This window comes from Salmo salar, unplaced genomic scaffold (genome assembly GCF_965601325.2).
Source record: "Salmo salar unplaced genomic scaffold, fSalSal1 ptg000206l, whole genome shotgun sequence".
Classification (NCBI taxonomy): Eukaryota; Metazoa; Chordata; class Actinopteri; order Salmoniformes; family Salmonidae; genus Salmo; species Salmo salar.
The window spans coordinates 703,095-720,382 of NW_027675329.1; the positions used below are offsets into that span (position 1 = coordinate 703,095).

Below are 17,288 nucleotides of genomic sequence, written 5' to 3' on the forward strand. Positions count from 1 at the left end.
CTTTTCATTCTCATTTTGTTGACGGACTCAATAGAATACACGGAGTCAGAAACTAGGGATCAATTCAAGAAAGTCATCATTCGTCTCTGTTTCAAAACCAACTGGTAGATTTAAAAATACTCTGATCTTGTAGATTATTTAGGTACATTTTAGGGTTAGGAAAGTATGTATGAATCATAAAAACAATAGTCCTATAAATCTACCCTAATTCTTACTAATCATGGAAGTTTGATGACAACGGCCCAATCCTACATTTACATAAGTGTTCAGACCCTTAACTCAGTACTTTGTTGAAACACCTTTGGCAGCGATTACAGCCTTGAGTCTTCTTGGGTATGACACTACAAGCTTGGCACACCTGTATTTGGGTAGTTTCTTCCATTCTTCTCTGCAGATCCTCTCAAGCTCTGTCAGGTTGGATGGGGAGCATCGCTGCACAACTATTTTCAGGTCTCTCCAGAGATGTTTGATCGGGTTCAAGTCCGGGCTCTGGCTGGACCACTCAAGGACAACAGTGCAATAATATGTAACAACTTCACAACAAATACACACATCTAAAGTAAAGGAATGGAATTAAGAATATATAAATATTTGGACGAGCAATGTCAGAGTGGCATAGACTAAAATACAGTAGAATAGTATAGAATACAGTATATATATATGAGATGAGTAATACATAGACAGATACAGTAGAATATGATAGAATACAGTATATACATATGAGATGAGTAATACATAGACAGATACAGTAGAATAGTATAGAATACAGTATATACATATGAGATGAGTAATACAGTAGAATACAGATACAGTAGAATAGGATAGAACCTAGTCTGTTCATTATATACATCTACATGATGTATTGTTACACCATGTAGGAGCAGTATAGACCTAGTCTGTTCATTATATACATCTACATGATGTATTGTTACACCATGTAGGAGCAGTATAGACCTAGTCTGTTCATTATATACATCTACATGATGTATTGTTACACCATGTAGGAGCAGTATAGACCTAGTCTGTTCATTATATACATCTACATGATGTATTGTTACACCATGTAGGAGCAGTATAGACCTAGTCTGTTCATTATATACATCTACATGATGTATTGTTACACCAACACAAAAAAGGAAATTATATTATTTTATACTAATACAATTGCTCAGAGAAAGAGATTTAGTTTAAAATGTAATTCTCAAAAGGTTGGGGTCTGAATTATTGCCACCCATGTTTTCAGTACTCCAGCACCCTCCCCTTGGGAGGATAACGACACTGAAATGTTTAATGAGATTAGAGAACACATTGGGTGGGATCTTAGACCCTTCCTCCTTACAGAATCTCTCCAGGTCCTTGATTTATTTAGTCTGCTCTTATGGACTGCCCTGTTCAATTCAAACCACAGGTTTTCAATGGAGTTCAAGTCCGAAGACTGAGATGGCCATTAAAAATGTTGATTTTTGTGCCCAATTAACCATTTCTTTGTGGATATTGATGTGTCTTGCTGGAAGATCCTCTTATGGCCAAGTTTCAGCCTCCTAGCAGAGAGGTAACCAGGTTTTGGGCTAAAATATCCTGGTAGAGGGTAAAGTTAATTTATTTATTTCATACAGTAATTTTTGCTCATCATTATCAAGGGTACCAATAACTAGGTGCTTATTTTGATATCTAGTTATTTGACTGAATCAGAAATACAGATGTGGAGTAGATGTAGAGTTTGTTTTAAATTCTCATAAAAAATCTGAACTAATCAAACACTTGTTGCTCTTTGTACTTGTTGATATAATATTCATATTTAATGGAGAGGAAAAAAAACGTTTCCCTAAACTGCTTTATAATATTATAATTCAATGAAGAATAAAAATAGTTTTCCCTCCTCAACTGCGTTTCCTCCCTCCAGACAGCAGATGGCGATATGTGTCTTTCAGGCGATGTTTCTAGTGTGACGTATAATCTAGTGGACGGAACGCTTCTTCAACAACTGCAGCCACCTCGGTAGCTCGCTAGCCGACAAAGTCGGAACATTCAAGTTCTTTAGACAAATTCGTGTTGTATTTGCCACTATACTTTAAACGTAGTTATGTGGAAACAACTAGCTACCCCATTTAATTTCATATTTACGTTGTAAGTCAACTATCTGGCTGGTTAAATTAGCACTAGTCTAGTCGCTAATGCTAACTAGTTATTATCCCCGACCATGAGTTCACTAAACTACTCTCCTCCTGCTAAAGATGAGGTCTGCAGGACGGAGAAAGAAGCTCTGGGGCTGAACGTTGTCGTGAAAGAGGAGAAGGAAGAGGAGGCTGTTTCAATACAACAACAAGTAGAGGGTGAGGCTGTTACAGTGAAAGAAGAAGAGAAAGACGTTACAGAGAAAGAAGAGGAAGAGGCGTTCAGAGTGAAAGAGGAGGAGGATGTTACTGTGAAAGAAGAGGAGGAAGATGCAGTTTTTGGAGTGGAGGATGAAGTGAAAGAAGATGAAGACGTTTTTGAATGAAGTATGAAGAGGGGGAGATTACTGTCACATTAGAGGAGGACGAAGAAGAGAAGACTGGAGATCTGATTAACACCAGTAAATACAGTGAGTACTATCTAATAAAACAGGGACATTGATCTGATTAACACCAGTAAATACAGTGAGTACTATCTTATAAAACAGGGACATTGATCTGATTAACACCAGTAAATACAGTGAGTACTATCTTATAAAACAGGGGCATTGATCTGATTAACACCAGTAAATACAGTGAGTACTATCTAATAAAACAGGGACATTGATCTGATTAACACCAGTAAATACAGTGAGTACTATCTAATAAAACAGGGACATTGATCTGATTAACACCAGTAAATACAGTGAGTACTATCTAATAAAACAGGAACATTGATCTGATTAACACAAGTAAATACAGTGAGTACTATCTTATAAAACAGGGACATTGATCTGATTAACACCAGTAAATACAGTGAGTACTATCTAATAAAACAGGGACATTGATCTGATTAACACCAGTAAATACAGTGAGTACTATCTAATAAAACAGGGACATTGATCTGATTAACACCAGTAAATACAGTGAGTACTATCTAATAAAACAGGGACATTGATCTGATTAACACCAGTAAATACAGTGAGTACTATCTAATAAAACAGGGACATTGATCTGATTAACACCAGTAAATACAGTGAGTACTATCTAATAAAACAGGGACATTGATCTGATTAACACCAGTAAATACAGTGAGTACTATCTAATAAAACAGGGACATTGATCTGATTAACACCAGTAAATACAGTGAGTACTATCTAATAAAACAGGGACATTGATCTGATTAACACCAGTAAATACAGTGAGGACTATCTAATAAAACAGGGACATTGATCTGATTAACACCAGTAAATACAGTGAGTACTATCTAATAAAACAGGGACATTGATCTGATTAACACCAGTAAATACAGTGAGTACTATCTTATAAAACAGGGACATTGATCTGATTAACACCAGTAAATACAGTGAGTACTATCTTATAAAACAGGGACATTGATCTGATTAACACCAGTAAATACAGTGAGTACTATCTAATAAAACAGGGACATTGATCTTTTATTTTATTTATTTTTTATTTCACCTTTATTTAACCAGTCTGTTGGGTCCATACTGTGTTGATTAACATTTGGTTCTGGTCCCTGAGTAGAGGGTCAGGAAACCCTGTTCTGATGGGTCTGTTGGGTCCATACTGTGTTGATTAACGTTGGGTTCTGGTCCCTGAGTAGAGGGTCAGGAAACCCTGTTCTGATGGGTCTGTTGGGTCCATACTGTGTTGATTAACGTTGGGTTCTGGTCCCTGAGTAGAGGGTCAGGAAACCCTGTTCTGATGGGTCTGTTGGGTCCATACTGTGTTGATTAACGTTGGGTTCTGGTCCCTGAGTAGAGGGTCAGGAAACCCTGTTCTGATGGGTCTGTTGGGTCCATACTGTGTTGATTAACGTTGGGTTCTGGTCCCTGAGTAGAGGGTCAGGAAACCCTGTTCTGATGGGTCTGTTGGGTCCATACTGTGTTGATTAACGTTGGGTTCTGGTCCCTGAGTAGAGGGTCAGGAAACCCTGTTCTGATGGGTCTGTTGGGTCCATACTGTGTTGATTAACGTTGGGTTCTGGTCCCTGAGTAGAGGGTCAGGAAACCCTGTTCTGATGGGTCTGTTGGGTCCATACTGTGTTGATTAACGTTGGGTTCTGGTCCCTGAGTAGAGGGTCAGGAAACCCTGTTCTGATGGGTCTGTTGGGTCCATACTGTGTTGATTAACATTTGGTTCTGGTCCCTGAGTAGAGGGTCAGGAAACCCTGTTCTGATGGGTCTGTTGGGTCCATACTGTGTTGATTAACGTTGGGTTCTGGTCCCTGAGTAGAGGGTCAGGAAACCCTGTTCTGATGGGTCTGTTGGGTCCATACTGTGTTGATTAACGTTGGGTTCTGGTCCCTGAGTAGAGGGTCAGGAAACCCTGTTCTAATGGGTCTGTTGGGTCCATACTGTGTTGATTAACGTTGGGTTCTGGTCCCTGAGTAGAGGGTCAGGAAACCCTGTTCTGATGGGTCTGTTGGGTCCATACTGTGTTGATTAACGTTGGGTTCGTTCGACATGGCGGCCGACTTTTTTATTTTTTAAAGTTGAGTCAACTGACTGATCACCTTGCATCGTGTGTATAACTGCTCGATATTATTTGTACATCAGTCAGTCGCAATTTACCCATGGTACATCAGTTTTGATGCTCTCAAACACGGCCGTTCATCCAGACATAAATCTATCGTTGTAGAACATCTGACATGTAGAAGAAGGAATCCCATCCGAAGGCTGTATTTATCAAGCGTCTCAGTAGGAAGGCTGGTCTCAGATCAGTTTTAGATGTATAGGTGGGATCTGTTCCTAGGTCAGAGCTCCTACTCTTATCAAGCGTCTCAGTAGGAAGGCTGGTCTCAGATCAGTTTTAGATGGACAGGTGGGATCTGTTCCTAGGTCAGAGGTCCTACTCTGATGAGACTTTATATTTATTTCACCTTTTATTTAACCAGGTAGGCTAGTTGAGAACAAGTCCTTTAATTAACCATGTTGGCTAGTTGAGAACAAGTCCTTTATTTAACCAGGTAGGCCAGTTGAGAACAAGTCATTTATTTAACCAGGTAGGCTAGTTGAGAACAAGTCCTTTATTTTAACCAGGTAGGCAAGTTGAGAACAAGTTCTCATTTACAATTGCGACCTGGCCAAGATAAAGCAAAGCAGTTCGACAACATACAACAACACAGAGTTACACATGGAGTAAAACAAACATACAGTAGAAAAAGAAGTCTATATACAATGTGAGCAAATGAGGTGAGATAAGGGAGGTAAAGGCAAAAAAGGCCATGGTGGCAAAGTAAATACAATATAGCAAGTAAAACACTGGAATGGTAGATTTGTAGTAGAAGAAAGTGCAAAGTAGAAATAGAAATAATGGGGTGCAAAGGAGCAAAATAAATAAATTAATACAGTAGGGGAAGCGGTAGTTGTTTGGGCTAAATTATAGATGGGCTATGTACAGGTGCAGTGATCTGTGAGCTGCTCTGACAGCTGGTGCTTAACGGGATTGGTTGGACAACAACCAGTGAGATAGCACGGCGCGAAATTCCCCCCCAAAAATTCTCAAAATTTTCATTCAAGTATTATACGGCATTTTAAAGATACTCTACTCGTTAATCCAACCACATTGTTCGATTTCAAAAAGGCTTTACGGTGAAAGCAAAACATTAGATTATTGTAGGATAGCACCTTAGCAACAAAAAAAAGCCATTTTCCAAGCACGGATAGCCATCACAAAACCAGATATACAGCTAAAATTAAGCACTAACCTTTGACAATCTTCATCAGATGACACTCCTAGGACATCATGTTACACAATACATGCATTTTTTGTTCGATCAAGTTCATATTTATATCCAAAAACCCAATTTTTACATTGGCGCATGACGTTCAGAAAATGTTTTCTCCCCATAACTATCGGTGAATGGGCACATTAATTTACAGAAGAACTCATAAACGTTGACAAAATGTATAACAATTTTGTGGGGGTGCTTTGCTGCAGGAGGGACTGGTGCACTTCACAAAATAGATGGCATCATGAGGGAGGAAAATCATGTGGATATATTGAAGCAACATCTCAAGACATCAGTCAGGAAGTTAAATCTTGGTCGAAAATGATTCATCCAGATGGACAATGACCCCAAGCATACTTCCAAAGTTGAGGCAAAATGGCTTAAGGACAACAAAGTCAAGGTATTGGAGTGACCATCACAAAGTCCTGACCTCAACCCTATAGAAAATTTGTGGGCAGAACTGAAAAAGTGTGTGCGAGCTATAAGGCCTACATTCTGACTCAGTTACACCAGCTCTGTCAGGAGGAATGGGCCAAAATTCACCCAACTTATTGTGGGAAGCTTGTGGAAGGCTACCCAAAACGTTTGACCCAAGTTAAACAATTTAAAGGCAATGCTACCAAATACTAATTGAATGTATTTCCTACTTCTCACCCACTGGGAATGTGATGAAAGAAATAAAACCTGAAATAAATAATTCTCTACTATTATTCTGACATTACACATTCTTAAAATAAAGTGGTGAACCTAACTGAGCTAAGACAGGGAATATTTACTAGGATTAAATGTCAGGAATTGTGAAAGATGTAGTTTAAATGTATTTGGCTAAGGTTTATGAAAACTTCCGACTTCAAATGTATATTGCAATATATTTCAATCTCTTTTTCCATTTTTAAATTAAATATTACTTCTGGCAACCCGCCTCACCCAATGTGATACGGATCTGCAATTTTTTTAGACCTTATAGCTAGAACCTCCATCAGAAGCTAGCCATCAGAAGCTAACCAGCTAATTAGCTACTAGCTATTTAGTCCTTGTTAGCCACTGCTAGCGGACCATTACACCGGATAATCGCAGCTAGCTAGCTGCTACCGAGTGGCCCAGCCCATCTCCCGGCCTGCTCAGTGGACTCTATGATCACTCGGCTACACAGCTGATGCCTCCTGGACTCTTCACTAACACAACTAGAAGCCACTACATCACCGGATTCCTGCCGTAAGCTCTGGACCTTTGCACCGGAGTGGCTATAGTGGCTAACACCCTTGTCCCGAAGCTAGCACCAGTTAGCCTTGAGCCGGGTGTATCTCCCGGCTAGCAAACAAAATTACTCCAGCTACAAAACCTCTTTTGCCAATTGGCCTGGACCCTTTGTCGACACAGAGCCCCAACGATCCATCACGACTGGTCTGCCAATGTAATTCCGTCCGATGTGCCCTCAACTGGCCTTTGCCAGACGTCGGTGACGCCCTTGTCCCGAAGCTAGCACCAGTTAGCCTCAAGCCAGGCGCGTCTCCCGGCTAGCATAGTAACGACTACCTAACGGCTTCCCTGGTTCATATATTGCTGTTCACTGGACCCTATGATCACTTGGCTACATAGCTGATCCCTGCTGGACTGTTCATTAATCACGGTACTCTGTTTTGTTTATCTGTCGGCCCCAGCCTCGAACTCAGGCCCTGTGTGTAGTTAACTGACCCTCTCTGCCCATTCATCGACACTTTACCTGTTGTTGTTGTCTTAGCTGATTAACTGTTGTCTTACCCGTTGTTGTCTTAGCTAGCTATCCCAATCAACACCTGTGATTGCTTTATGCCTCGCTTTGTCTCTCTAATGTCAATATGCCTTGTATACTGTTGTTTAGGGTAGTTATCATTGTTTTATTTTACTGCGGAGCCCCTAGTCCCACTCAACATGCCTCAGAGAGCTCTTTTGTCCGACCTCCCACACATGCGGTGACCTCACCTAGCATAACTGGTGCCTCCAGAGATGCAACCTCTCTTATCATCACTCAACGCCTAGGTTTACCTCCACTGTACCCGCACCCTACCATACCCCTGTCTGTACATTATGCCTTGAATCTATCCTACCACGCCCAGAAATCTGCTCCTTTTATTCTCTGTTCCCAACACACTATTCGACCAATTCTGATAGCCTTTAGCCGTACCCTCATCCTACTCCTCTGTTCCTCGGGTGATGTAGAGGTTAACCCAGGCCCTGTGTGTCCCCAGGCGCTCTCATTTGTTGACTTCTGTAACCGTAGAAGCCTTGTTTTCATGCATGTTAACATCAGAAGCCTCCTCCCTAAGTTTGTTTTACTCACTGCTTTAGCACACTCCACCAACCTTGATGTCTTTGCCGTGTCTGAATCCTGGCTTTGGAAGGCCACCAAAAATTCTGAAATTTCCATCCCCAGCTACAACATTTTCCGTCAAGATAGAACTGCCAAAGGGGGAGGAGTTGCAATCTACTGCAGAGATGGCCTGCAGAGTTCTATCATACTTTCCAGGTCTATGTCCAAACAGTTCGAGCTTCTAATTAAAAAAATTAGCTCCCAGCTGTACCCAGCTGTACCCTGGACACCATATGTGAATTGATTGCCCCCCATCTATCTTCAGCATTCGTTCTGTTAGGTGACCTAAACTGGCATATCCTTAACACCCCTGGCCATCCTACAATCCAAGCTAGATGCCCTCAATCTCACACAGATAATCAAAGAACCTACCAGGTACAACCCTAAATCCATAAACATGGGCACCCTCATAGATATTATCCTGACGAACTTGCCCTCCAAATACACCTCTGCTGTTTTCAGTCAGGATCTCAGCGATTACTGCCTCATTGGCTGCATCCGTTATGGGTTTGCAGTCAAACGACCACCCCTCATCACTGTCAAACGCTCCCTAAAACACTTCTGCAAGCAGGCCTTCCTAATCAACCTGGCCCTGGTCTCCTGGAAGGATATTGACCTCATCCCGTCAGTAGAGGATGCCTGCTTGTTCTTTAATTATAATTTCCTCACCACCTTAAATAAGCATGCCCCTTTCAAAAAATTTAGAACTAAGAACAGATATAGCCCTTGGTTCACTCCAGACCTGACTGCCACTCGACCAGCACAAAAACATCCTGTGGCGTACTGCACTAACAGCTCCCCACCCCCCGCAGCTACTTCCCCAAGCCTCCCCAGCTTCTCCTTCACCGAAATTCAGATAGCTGATGTTCTGAAAGAGTTGCAAAACTTGGACCCGTACAAATCAGCTGGGCTTGATAATCTGGACCCTCTCTTTCTAAAATTATCCGCCGCCATTGTGGCAACCCCTATTACTAGTCTTTTCAACCTCTCTTTCGTATCGTCCGAGATTCCTAAAGATTGGAACGCTTCCGCGGTCATCCCCCTCTTCAAAGGGGGTGACACTCTAGACCCAAACTGTTACTGACCTATATCCATCCTGCCCTGCCTTTCTAAAGTCTTCGAAAGTCAAGTTAACCTCTTACATCTAGACGTTCCGCTAGCGGAACACCTGCTCTAATATCCAATGATGGGCGTGGCGCGAAATACAAATTCCTCTAAAATCCGAAAACTTCAATTTTTCAAACATATGACTATTTTACACCTTTTTAAAGACAAGACTCTCGTTAATCTAACCACACTGTCCGATTTCAAAAAGGCTTTACAGCGAAAGCAAAACATTAGATTATGTCAGCAGAGTACCCAGCCAGAAATAATCAGACACCCATTTTTCAAGCTAGCATATAATGTCACAAAAACCCAGAAGACAGCTAAATGCAGCACTAACCTTTGATGATCTTCATCAGATGACACACCTAGGACATTATGTTATACAATACATGCATGTTTTGTTCAATCAAGTTCATATTTATATCAAAAAACAGCTTTTTACATTAGCATGTGACGTTCAGAACTAGCAAACTAGCAAACTTCCGGGGAATTTACTAAATTACTCACAATAAACGTTCACAAAAAGCATTACAATTATTTTAAGAATTATAGATACAGAACTCCTCTATGCACTCGATATGTCCGATTTTAAAATAGCTTTTTGGTGAAAGCACATTTTGCAATATTCTAAGTACATAGCCCGGCCATCACAGGGCTAGCTATTTAGACACCCAGCAAGTTTAGCCTTCACCAAAATCAGATTTACTATAACAAAAATGGTCTTACCTTTCCTGTTCTTCGTCAGAATGCACTCCCAGGACTTCTACTTCAATAACAAATGTTGGTTTGGTCCCAAATAATCCATCGTTATGTCCAACAGCGGCGTTTTGTTTGTGCGTTCTAGACACTATCCGAATGGTAAATCAGGGTCGTGCGCATGGCGCATTTCGTGACAAAAAAATTCTAAATATTCCATTACCGTACTTCGAAGCATGTCAACCGCTGTTTAAAATCAATTTTTATGCAATTTATCTCATAGAAAAGCGATAATATTCCGACCGGGAATCTGCGTGACTGTAAACAGAGGGAAAAACAGAAAGGCGGGGGCGGCCAGTGCTCGCGCCTAAGCCCTTTGTCCTCTGATAGACCACTTAGCAAAAGCGCTCGTGTGTTTCAGCCAGGGCTTTGAATTACGTCATTCAGCTTTTTGCCGCCTTCTGAGAGACCATGTGAGCCGTAGGAAGTGTCACGTTAGAGCAGAGATCATTTGTAATGGATAGAGATGGCAAACAAGTTCAAGAAATGGTCAGACAGGGTACTTCCTGTACAGAATCTTCTCACGTTTTGGCCTGCCAAATGAGTTCTGTTATACTCACAGACACCATTCAAACAGTTTTAGAAACTTTGGAGTGTTTTCTATCCAAAGCTAATAATTATACGCATATTCTAGTTTCTGGGCAGGACTAATAATCAGATTAAATCGGGTACGTTTTTTATCCAGCCGTGAAAATACTGCCCCCTAGCCATAAGAGGTTAACAAACAGATCACTGACCATTTTGAATCCCATCGTACCTTCTCCGCTGTGCAATCCAGTTTCCGAGCTAGTCACAGGTGCACCTCAGCCACGCTCAAGGTACTAAATGATATCATAACCGCCATCGATAAAAGACAGTACTGTGCAGCCGTCTTCATCAACCTGGCCAAGGCTTTCGACTCTGTCAATCACGGTATTCTTATCGGCAGACTCAATAGCCTTGGTTTCTCAAATGACTGACTCCCCTGGTTCACCAGCTACTTCTCAGACAGAGTTCAGTGTGTCAAATCGGAGGGCCTGTTGTCCGGACCTCTGGCAGTCTCTATGGGAGTACCACAGGGTTCAATTCTCGGACCGACTCTTTTCTCTGTATATACCAATGATGTTGCTCTTGCTGCGGGTGATTCTTTGATCAACCTCTACGCAGAAGACACCATTCTGTTTACATCTGGCCCATTCTGTTTACACTGTGTTTGCAAACCTCCAAACGAGCTTCAATGCCATACAACACTCCTTCCATGGCCTCCAACTGCTCTTAAACGCTAGTATAACTAAATGTATGCTCTTCAACCGATCGCTGCCTGCACCCGCCCATCCAGCATCACTACTCTGGACGTTTCTGACTTAGAATATGTGGACAACTATAAATACCTAGGTGTCTTGCTAGACTGTAAACTCTCCTTCCAGGCTAATATTAAGCATTTCCAATCCAAAATGTAATCTAGAATCGGCTTCCTATTTCGCAACAAAGCCTCTTTCACTCACGCTGCCAAACATACCCTCGTAAAACTGACTATCCTACCGATCCTTGACTTTGGCGATGTCATTTTCAAAATAGCCTCCAACACTCTACTCAGCAAACTGGATGCAGTCTATCACAGTGCCATCCGTTTTGTCACCAAAGCCCCATATACCACCCACCACTGGGACCTGTATGCTCTCGTCGGCTGGCCCTCGCTACATATTCGTCGCCAAACCCACTGGCTCCAGGTCATCTATAAGTCTTTGCTAGGCCGCCTTAACTCAGCTCACTGGTCACCATAGCAACACCCACCCATAGCACGCGCTCCAGCAGGTATAGCTCACTGGTCATCCCCAAAGCCAACACCTACTTTGGACACATTTCTTTCCAGTTCTCTGCTGCCAATCACTGGAACGAATTGCAACAATCGCTGAAGTTGGAGACATATATCTCCCTCACTAACTTTAAGCATCAGCTATCTGAGCAGCTTACCGATCGCTGCAGCTGTACATAGCCCATCTGTAAATAGCCCATCCAACTGCCTACCTCATCCCCATGTTTTTATTTACTTTCTCTGCTCTTTTGCACACCAGTATTTCTACTTGCACATCATCATCTGCACATCCATCACTTCAGTGTTAAATTGTAATTACTTCGCTACTATGGCCTATTTATTGCTTTTCCTCCGTACTCCAGATTTTTCTATTGTGTTATTGACTGTTCGTTTGTTTATCCCATGTGTAACTCTGTTGTGTTTTTGTCGCACTGCTTTGCTTTATCTTGGCCAGGTCGCAGTTGTAAATGAGAACTTGTTCTCGACTGGCCTACCTGGTTAAATAAAGGTGAAATAAAAAATAAAATCTTAACTTTATTGACAACACCCAAATGGATACTGTCATTAACACGGTTCTTCAATAATTACACACAATTCATAATACTGTAGCAAATATTATATTAAACAGGACATTCAAATGAGCCTTACAATTATAATCCAAAGTAGTGTGAAATGTACTCATAAGCAACCTGGAAATGGAGGTTACTCCCCTGAGTTTTCCCTCATTCACATTCAGAATACATTGTGAAAAACTAAAATCTTTGCTCACCATTTTTGCTCCTGGCAGATATACTACATCCATAACTATCGGTTTCCTCATTAGCAGGGAGGAGTTTCTGCAATCAAATTGCCCTCGTGCTGCAATTTTAGCAAACACAGAAAGGGGCCTATATTGGAGACCAATTAGTCGTCTGGCACACTGCTTAGAGTTTCAACAACATGAATAACTTATTTCTAGCCTACAATCATCGATGTTACTACTAATGTGAAAAGAAGACAAAATATGACTATTCCTACTCATTTTAAGACAATTGTCAAATAATTTTAACATTCATTACAGACGTCAATTGTTGTACAACATCATGGCTCCACTGTTGGCATCACCTTTTACAGTGGATTTCCGCTGTTGTGGGCCTTTAATCATCTGTCTGACTTTGTTGTTCACACAGGAGAGAGACGTGACTATCGTGGATCCTCTGGGGAGCCTCAACAACCTCGTGATGCTGAAGAGGCAGAGAAGAGTCTCTCCAGATCAGAACACCTCAATAAACACCTGCAAAGACCCACAGGGAAGAGAACTCACTGCATCAGGCATTAAAATTCATCAGATAACACACACAGGAGAGAAACCTTATAGCTGTGATCAATGTGGGAAGAGTTTTGGTCAATCTAGAGAGCTGACAGTGCACCAGAGAATACACACAGGAGAGAAACCTTATAGCTGTGGTCAATGTGGGAAGAGTTTTGGTCATTCTGGACAGCTGACAGTGCACCAGAGAACACACACAGGAGAGAAACCTTACAGCTGTGATCAATGTGGGATGAGTTATACTACATCTGGCTCTCTGAATCTACACCAGAGAACACACACAGGAGAGAAATCTTATATCTGTGATCAATGTGGGAAGAGTTTTGGTCGATCTTGCCATCTGACTCAACACCAGAGAATACACACAGGAGAGAAACCTTACAGCTGTGATCAGTGTGGGAATAGTTTTTGTCAATCTGGCAATCTGACAGTGCACCAGAGAACACACACAGGGGAGTAATCTTATAGCTGTGATCAATGTGGGAAGAGTTTTGGTCAATCTAGCCAGCTGACATTACACCAGAGAACACACTGTATTGTATATATACAATAAATGTATTGGAGATGAGTTTTGTTTGGGCTCGTTCCAAGGGGACGAGAGTTCTAGAAGCTAGTGAGTTTTAGGATTCTATAGAAAGAGAAAGGATAAAAAAGTATGATTGTATATCATTATTTAGAAATACGTGTAGCCAGTAGACACCATGTTTATATTGTAGAAGGTGAAGCTTTGTAGATGATTACGTGAAATGGAAGTTGTAGAGATACTCTGAATGATTGGCTATGAAAAGCCAACTGACATTTACTCCTGAGGTGCTGACCTGTTGCACCCTCGACAACCACTGTGATTATTATTATTTGACCCTGCTGGTCATCTATGAACATTTGAACATCTTGGCCATGTTCAGTTATAATCTCCATCCGGCACAGCCAGAAGAGGACTGGCCACCCCTCATAGCCTGGTTTCTTCCTTGGTTTTGGCCTTTCTAGGGAGTTTTTCCTAGCCACCGTGCTTCTACGCCTGCATTGCTTGCTGTTTGGGGTTTTAGGCTGGGTTTCTGTACAGCACTTTGAGATATCAGCTGATGTAAGAAGGGCTTTATATAGACCTACTGTAGGACCCATAACAACAACATAGACCTACTGTAGGACCCATAACATCACCTAACAACAACATAGACCTACTGTAGGACCCATAACTTCACCTAACAACAACATAGACCTACTGTAGGACCCATAACTTCACCTAACAACAACATAGACCTACTGTAGGACCCATAACATCACCTAACAACAACATAGACCTACTGTAGGACCCATAACATCACCTAACAACAACATAGACCTACTGTAGGACCCATAACTTCACCTAACAATAACATAGACCTACTGTAGGACCCATAACTTCACCTAATAACATAAACCTACTGTAGGACCCATAACTTCACCTAACAACAACATAGACCTACTGTAGGACCCATAACTTCACCTAACAACAACATAGACCTAGGACTATATATTAAATATCTCAGGTGAAACATGGAAACTAAAATGTCTTTGTCATGACATTTCATAACCTGATCACCAGATCATTTTGTGAATAATCCCACTAGGCTACTCTGTAATGTGTTGTCATTCTAAATGTCCTGAATAAAGGAAAATAGCTCTGTGTGTTGTACAGTAGCCTATCCATCAAGGAACAGTTCTCTACACATTATGAGGTAAGTATCTCTGTGTCAAACAGACTAACGAGACCCTACTGGAAATCAAGCAGACAATAACACTTTATAAACATCAATTTGTTAGGGATGTTGGATCCAACATGGAGCACGGCATAACTGTCTTTACCAGAGTAATGAATGAAAAAGCACTTTGGTTGTTGTTGCATGCCGTGTGTCCCGTGTGGCTCAGATGGTAGAGCATGGTGTTTGCAACGCCAGGGTTGTGGGTTCGATTCCCACGGGGGACCAGTACGGAAGAAAAAAAAAATGTATGAAATGTATGCATTCACTACTGTAAGTCGCTCTGGATAAGAGCGTCTGCTAAATGACTAAAATGTAAATGCGATGTTTGTCATGTGACTGTCATTCAGAAAATGATTTCCTGTATCAGCTGATGATAGTTTAACATGTGACTGTAACTAAACAGCTACAGTATTAAGTATTATGTGTAATTATTGAAGAACCGCGTTAATGACAGTATCCATTTGGGTGTTGTCAATAAAGTTACGTTGTTTTCATTTATTATTATATCACTTTTCAACGGGAAAAGTTTTTTACAAAATCACTGGAGGACGTCATGGACAATTCATACAGTACAAAAACATATTCAAGTGTAGAATGCCCTTTTAAAAATCACACATTAGTTCAACAACTGCAGAGTTTGTGTCCCTGTTTTATTAGATAGTACTCACTGTATTTACTGGTGTTAATCAGATCAATGTCCCTGTTTTATAAGATAGTACTCACTGTATTTACTGGTGTTAATCAGATCAATGTCCCTGTTTTATTAGATAGTACTCACTGTATTTACTGGTGTTAATCAGATCAATGTCCCTGTTTTATTAGATAGTACTCACTGTATTTACTGGTGTTAATCAGATCAATGTCCATGTTTTATTAGATAGTGCTCACTGTATTTACTGGTGTTAATCAGATCAATGTCCCTGTTTTATTAGATAGTACTCACTGTATTTACTGGTGTTAACCAGATCAATGTCCCTGTTTTATTAGATAGTACTCACTGTATTTACTGGTGTTAATCAGTTCTCCAGTCTTCTCTTCTTCGTCCTCCTCTAATGTGACAGTCATCTCCCCCTCTTCATCCTCCACTCCAAAGACTGCATCTTCCTACTCTTCTTTAACTGTAACATCCTCCTCCTCTTTCACTCTGAACGCGTCTTCCTCTTCTTTAACTGAAACGTCTTTCTCTTCTTCTTTCACGGTAACAGCTTCACCCTGTACTTGTCTTTGTAGTGTGACATCCTCCTCTTCCTCTTTCACAACAACGTTCAGCCACAGTCCTTCTTTCTCCGTCCAGCAGACCTCATCTTTAGCAGGAGAAGAGTAGCTTAGTGAACTCATGGTCGGGGATAACAGCTAGTTAGCATTAGCGACTAGACTAGTGCTAACTTAACCAGCCAGCTAGTTGACTTACAGCGTAAATATTAAATTAAATGGGGTAGCTAGTTGTTTCCACATAAGTATGTTTAAATCATAGTAGCAAATAAACCACGAAATTGTCTAAAGAACTTGAATGTTCCGACTTTGTCGGCTAGCGAGCTACCGAGGTGGCTGCAGTTGTTGAAGAAGCGTTCCGTCCACTAGATTATACGTCACACTAGAAACATCGCCTGAAAGACACATATTTGGAGAGGAAAAAACGTTTCCCTAAACTGCTTGTCTGGAGGGAGGAAACGCAGTTGAGGAGGGAAAACTATTTTTATTCTTCATTGAATTATAATATTATAAAGCAGTTTAGGGAAACGTTTCCCTAAACTGCTTGTCTGGAGGGAGGAAACGCAGTTGAGGAGGGAAAACTATTTTTATTCTTCATTGAATTATAATATTATAAAGCAGTTTAGGGAAACGTTTTTTTCCTCTCCATTAAATATTAATATTATATCAACACGTACAAAGAGCAACAAGTGTTGTTTGATTAGTTCATTTTTTTTATGAGAATTTAAAACAAACTACATCTACTCCACATCTGTATTTCTGATTCAGTCAAATAACTAGATATCAAAATAAGCACCTAGTTATTGGTACCCTTGATAATGATGAGCAAAAATTACTGTATGAAATAAATAAATAAACTTTACCCACTACCAGGATATTTTAGCCCAAAACCTGGTTACCTCTCTGCTAGGAGGCTGAAACTTGGCCATAAGTGGATCTTCCAGCAAGACACATCAATATCCAAGAAGAAATGGTTAATTGGGCACAAAAATCAACATTTTTAATGGCCATCTCAGTCTTCGGACTTGAACTCCATTGAAAACCTGTGGTTTGAATTGAACAGGGCAGTCCATAAGACAGACTAAATAAAACAAGGACCTGGAGAGA

General features: G+C 40.9%; 1 long non-coding RNA gene and 1 pseudogene across 1 annotated transcript; one reads left to right on the forward strand and one right to left on the reverse strand.

Moving 5' to 3' along the window:
* The window catches only part of LOC145867089 (uncharacterized), a 31,197-nt pseudogene that overhangs the window by 8,783 nt on the left and 5,126 nt on the right, over nt 1–17,288 (reverse strand).
* On the forward strand, nt 1,978–15,475 carry LOC145867109 (uncharacterized). Its single transcript, XR_014383219.1, has 2 exons — nt 1,978–2,584; nt 13,088–15,475. It is a non-coding gene; the product is annotated as an uncharacterized LOC145867109 (long non-coding RNA).